Source organism: Meleagris gallopavo, chromosome Z (assembly GCF_905368555.1).
Source record: "Meleagris gallopavo chromosome Z, MGAL_WU_HG_1.1, whole genome shotgun sequence".
Taxonomy (NCBI): Eukaryota; Metazoa; Chordata; class Aves; order Galliformes; family Phasianidae; genus Meleagris; species Meleagris gallopavo.
Genome location: NC_139435.1, coordinates 19,059,538 through 19,065,537, shown reverse-complemented (window position 1 = coordinate 19,065,537; position 6,000 = coordinate 19,059,538). Strand labels below are relative to the sequence as shown.

General features: G+C 33.4%; 1 protein-coding gene across 1 annotated transcript in view; it reads left to right on the top strand.

Annotated features, from left to right (window-relative positions):
* The first annotated feature begins 2,402 nt into the window (after positions 1 to 2,402).
* Positions 2,403 to 6,000, top strand: part of PDE4D (phosphodiesterase 4D) — a 594,225-nt gene continuing 590,627 nt past the window's right edge. Inside the window, exon 1 of the mRNA XM_085213713.1 lies at positions 2,403 to 2,421. The gene's annotated coding sequence lies outside the window, so the exon portion shown is untranslated. The remainder of the gene's footprint in view (positions 2,422 to 6,000) is intronic.

Below are 6,000 nucleotides of genomic sequence, written 5' to 3'. Positions count from 1 at the left end.
CTTTGAAGATGCTGCATGTAGAGATCCTGGAGATAGGGCTAAGAAAACTACTATTTTGCTGCACTAAAAGCTGTTGTTATGCTGCAGGAAGTTCTTCAGGGGTATTGCCGCAGAAAGTAAAGAACAATGTTTTTATCTTATGCATATTACTAGTAAGGTTTGAAAAGCCTCATGTTAATCATCCTTTGGATTTTCACTGAGAAATCAGTTTTCCTTTGCTTGAAGCAGTTGCCATGAATCTTATTAAATTGGCACAATGCTACATGCTGCAATCACCTTTGCAGGGCTGCCAACACTTCTGTACGTGACCAGATTGCCAATTAACCACACCTCTTGAAAAGCACAAGGGCATATTTCCAGTTTCTATTTTCCACTACCTCTCTTTGAGTTGTAGCTGAGCCTCAAATTCAGTAAGGTCTAAACTTATTGAAGCCTAATATTCAGACATCATAACTTATATCCGCTACAGCTATTCAGCTTCAACTTTTGTATGCCACATGACTTTCCTCACAAGTCTACCATTCATTTGCCAGCCCATGAATACTTTACCTCCCCAATCTTAAAAGCCAAGAACAACTTTATTTTTATGACTGCAACTTCTGAATTATTTCATCCTTCCTGTTTTCCTGTGAAGACAGCAACTGTATTTCATGATAGCTGTTTCCTAACTGTTGCCTTGTTTAACTGTAAGGCTGCTTGTTTTTGGCAAGCAGCCTTACAAATCCCAACAAATTTTCATAGTAAAGATCTCACAGGGAGAGAGTTTCAGATTGTATGATTTCAACCTCAGTACCTTGTCCAAAATCTCTAAGAGTTCTTCGAACAGAAAAATCAAATATAGTTTTTTTCTGGTATTATATGGAATTTTAATTTCCTATACTTAATTGTCATAACTTCCTATTGGAAACATCTTTTAATTTACTGCTACAGTTAGAACTGGCTTCCCTAACAAAAGGTCTGCATAACATTAAGATGGATTTAAGAGCTTGCTCTGTCAATATATCAGCATGAAGAGAGGAACGTTATTAGTAGAAATCTCATTTGATAAAACACAGCTAACAAAAGCAACTAGAAAATGAATTCAGATAAAGCTGGAATAGAATTTAGGAGCCACTTGTTTATTATACTAGTAGAATATAAAAATGACTTACAAGGGTCTTGCATTTTCAGTCAGAATCTTAAAATCAGCATAGAATAGTATTTGTAAAGTTTTAAACTTACAGTCTTCAATCCTAAAACTCATCTTACTCAGGAGGTGGTTGACAATTCTCTTTATTTAAAGTTAGAAATATTTCATTTTACTCCATGTAATGACTTCTATACAGAACTATCCTGTAGCATTTTGCATGGGTCATTAGTGTTTAAAGATCCAGTATGAGAGATATTTCACATTAGACTCATTAGACTCTGCAGTAATCAATACATAGATAAGTATACTTGATGTAAGCAGTTAGAAGTTTGTTTACAAAGTATATGAGTAATCATTTTCAGAGAATGTGTTTTTACTTATGAAAAGGAGTAAGTAGCTCTTTAATTAGACCACCTACAGAATTAATCATTTGTCACTGATTTCCCAGAATCTCTATCCAATGCATGCTCTCGCAGTGGATTTGTAAGGCAAGACAAGTTTGGGTTATTAAATCCATTTGAGGGCAAAAACATAGCAGGACCAGAGAGGTAGTACTAGCTCATTGTTAGCTTGGGAGAATGAAGGACTCCTTTGTGCTGATGTTTGTTGGCATTAAGGTGAGATGCAGGAAACTCTGTAACTGGAAGGATATGGTTCAGCTATTAACAAAAGCTACTTTGTAAGGGTTTCTTTTTTCTTTTTTTAATTTTCTTTATTGTTTTTTTTCCCCTTAGTAGCTCTTTGAACTCTATCATTTGTATTATGAAAACAGGAATTATGCAAGAACTTGACTAGTGCCAGATCCGTACTTATTAAAAACTGCGTGATAGTCAAACAAATACATTTTAAAGGTCGGTTTGCTAAAATACAGACTGTCCAGCTTTTTTTTTTTTCTTTTTTTTGTCAAGTAACTTGAACAATGTTTTTTTTTCTTAAGAGGAAAAGGATTACTACTGTTTCATTGCAACACCTAAAAAGGTTACAGTATTCATTTCAAGTAAATACCCAGAAGCAGATTAAATACATTTGTGTACATTTGTTTTTGTTTTTTTTTTTGTTTTTAATAGGTTACGCCAATGAGAAATCCAATGCTAAGTACCAAAAATGAAGAGTATTTTCAAACAGACTATCCATCTGTTTCACTATACTGAAGTGTATATATTAAAATGATTTTTTTTCCTCACCTAGGTAACCAGCTGAATTGATGGGCCATCTTACTCAATATGAGAAATGAGGAACAGTGTACATTTTTCCATTGGACAGAAGATATTTTCATTGACATTTATTTGACAGTAAGTACTTAGATATATTCAGATACCTAATAATAAATATCAAAACAATTTCTGGCATTCTATTGCTGCATAGTTTCAGTGCATGTCCACAGAGCCTGTGTTAGTGTTTGTTTGTTTGTTTGTTTGTTTTGAGACAGAAAGTATGCCTTTTGTTTTCTAAGAAGAGCTGTTGTGATTTCTTTGTATACTTTTTACAGGCGTGTTTTTCAATACTTCTGAGCATTTTATTAGTCCTTTCCCATTTCCAATCTATGTTGTATCCTTTTAGATATGAGGTGAACAGAATTGAGGAGGTGAGTAAACATAATGTCACCAGCATTTTCAGTTCTAATCTGTTCTTTTCCAAAAGCAACTTAACATTCTTTCTGACACTTGACAGCTTATACTTTTTTCGCCAATTACTTCATTAAGTTCTCACAATGTTAGCTTTTTACTATACACAGGTGTGACCATGAGCTTTTTTTGGTTCATGACAGTTTGAGTGTGTGAATGCAGCTGGCATAGTAACATACTGTTCTCCACTGGGATGAGATGATTTTGCTAACCTACCTTGCACGGAAAATAAGCTGGGACATCCCTTTGGCTGTTTTGCAGGTCCTCACCTGTGACTTGTAATGTACTGCATGGATAGCGTGAGCCCGAATGAACTGTGAACCATTTGAACTCTAAAATGAAATTCATCAGATTATTTGAACCCTCTTTTTTTTTTTTTTTTTTTTTTGTGTGTGTGTGTGTGTGTGTGACAATTTATTTAAAAACAAACAAGCAAAACTTAATCTAACTTGAAATGTTTCAGTAGCATTTATACCACTTTGGTGCTGTGAAATACAGCTTTCTTAGAAACACAGATCTATAAATTAATTTTCTTTTATGGGATACTGTTTCTTAACCACCCTTAATATTTTTTTATTTTAAATATATGGCTTTGTTCCTGTTAGCTCAGAGAATGGAAACTGGTTGTTAAGGCTATCTATTTGTCACTTCTTGGCTATTCAAACAAATCTACATGTGAATCTGCTTAAGATTCTAGAATCTGCAATTTTTCTTTATGATACTAAACTTCCATAATCTAATTCTTCTCTTGTATTTTTCCACTCCAGCCCTCCCTGGTGACCTTCTTTCCCAGAATCTAAAAACTGTTTGCTATTGGTGTAACTAAAAGACTACAGACTCTATACAAACCCAATGCTTCTAGTCAACCTAAATGATTATCTAGCTGTTTGCAAGTAGTGTGCTATATCTGTACTAATGTATGCAGGTTAATGGAAAGAAAAAAAGACAGAATACATAATTACCAGATGACAAGAATCTAAAGAATTTCTCAGGAGCAATTTGAACCTGTTTGATTTGTAGATCCAAAAATATGAATGCCTGAAAACAAGAAGAAAATACTGCTTAGGCTTTTGAACTCACGCTCTAAATTTCAGTACCTTTAATCATTGTAGATACTGAGTGAAAAATAGTATGAATTCTGCATTTAATTTAAGTGTTTATTTTGAGTAGTCAGACTAGGAAGAACTCTTACTTTTTATGTAGTCACAGAGATACTGTAGATACTGTAGCTGAAATGCTTGAGGTACTGCCTAGGGGTAGTTGGGTGCCATTCTACATACTGTACTCATTTATTTTTAAGAAAACTGTAGTAATGTTCTTCTATTTTCTCTTGTTATGATATAAACAAGCCACAGAAAGATGTTTTATCACTTTGGTGGTTACTGAAATTGATGTTTTAGTAGAACATGATAACATTAGTAAAACAGTATGAATATTTCTGCTCATATTAAGATAGAAATTACAGTGACTTTTAATATTTCTACGTCTATGTGGTTTGTAGCACAGTGGTGTCCCTCTTAGGAAGAAAGAATAGGAACCAGTTTTTTGTAGCAAGACCCTAAGGCTGTTTTTCAGCTCATGTGCATAATCTTTACCCTTTGTTGTTTTATATAGCTCTCCAGAAACTTTACATCACTTAAAGACCACTTTAACTTACTTTGCAGCTTCACACTGGGTCTGATTTTAGTTGATCGCTTCTTCACATTCACTGACTAAATAATTATATGTAAATGACATATGCAGGACTCTGTGGAGCTGTTTTTAAATCTTAGATGCTTGATTTGACTCTGAACTATATTTTCTACCTAGAAATCAGGCCATTATACTTTTCCAGTACAGTATTTTTTGGTTTCATCCTCTTAGATTCTTTAGATATGAATCATGTTGAGAGGACTGTCCCATTATGAAACGATTTAAAAAAATATATATATTGGTATTATTATATATGAATATATTTATATTTTTAATTTTCTCCAGCTGTAACAATACAGCAAACACAACATGATTAAATTAAAATGTATACTTTTGTCTTGTACTAGTGTTCGAGTATTTTTGATCACTTTTATCTGCTTCACAGAATGAAAAGCAATCTCAAAGGAATTTCTCAAGCACTTTTATTGCATGAAGCGAAAAGATGTGCATGAGGAAACAGTACCAATTGCAAATGTGTCATAATATTCTTGAGGAACAAAAACATTTAAGCATGTTACCCACAAGAGAGAACTTGCAATGGATAGACGCCATCTAATAAATGTCAGCTGGTTATGCCTTCTTAAAGAGCAAATAATTATTTAAATGGCAATGTGTTCTTAAAAATCACCTTAGTTTTTTAAATGAATGTATATGAATTTTTGGTGTTTTCATAATTATTTTAGTTTCCATCATCTGAACCTGTTTACTCTTTATATTCCAGTAACGGAGTCTAAACTAGTAATTTTTTCATTCATCCCACCCTGTAGAAGTCAAACCACTGTTTGTTTAATGCCTGCTGCCGAAGAGTTTATCATGCACATGGATGTGAAATAGGGTTAAATGTTTAGCACTAGATTTGGATAATAAACTCCCTTCCTGCTAAAGTTTTAGGTTTAATTAGGGGTGTGATTACACAGGTGCCCTGAAGAATAATTTCTCCCACTCAACACATGCTTCGAAGTAAAGGTCAAGTTCTCATTGCATGTGATTGTAAAACAAAACTAGTCATTATTCTGTGTCAAAAGGCATGATCAAATTCCATTTCCAACAGTGAGGTAAGTAAATCTCAGAGAATATAACAGTTTTTCAGGAGTTTAGCAAGTGCAATATCTCTCAAAATGAAGAATACTGGAGCCAGGATCTAATAACTTTTGATAACTTCAATAACATATACAAACAAAATGGTGCACATGATTTGTTGAGAAACAGATAGCAAAAGGAAGATAATTATTATGCCCATTGCCTTGCCTGCCAGAACAACTTCAACTAATAGGAAAAAATAACAAAAATACTGGAAATTAGTAACTATTAAAATATCAGATTCAGCAACAATATTGACAACATGATGTAGTTTTTGTAAATGACTTAACAAATGTAAGCTTCAAAAGAACCAAAAAACCAAACCAAAACAACAACAACAACAACAACAACAACAACAACAACAACAAACAGGATGAAAGAAATTACTGAGAGTGATCATCAGTTGAATTAGAAAAGTCCTTGCATCCATGTTTCATATTTTGGGTCTTCTACTGCAGATAAAAATTTTTTAGT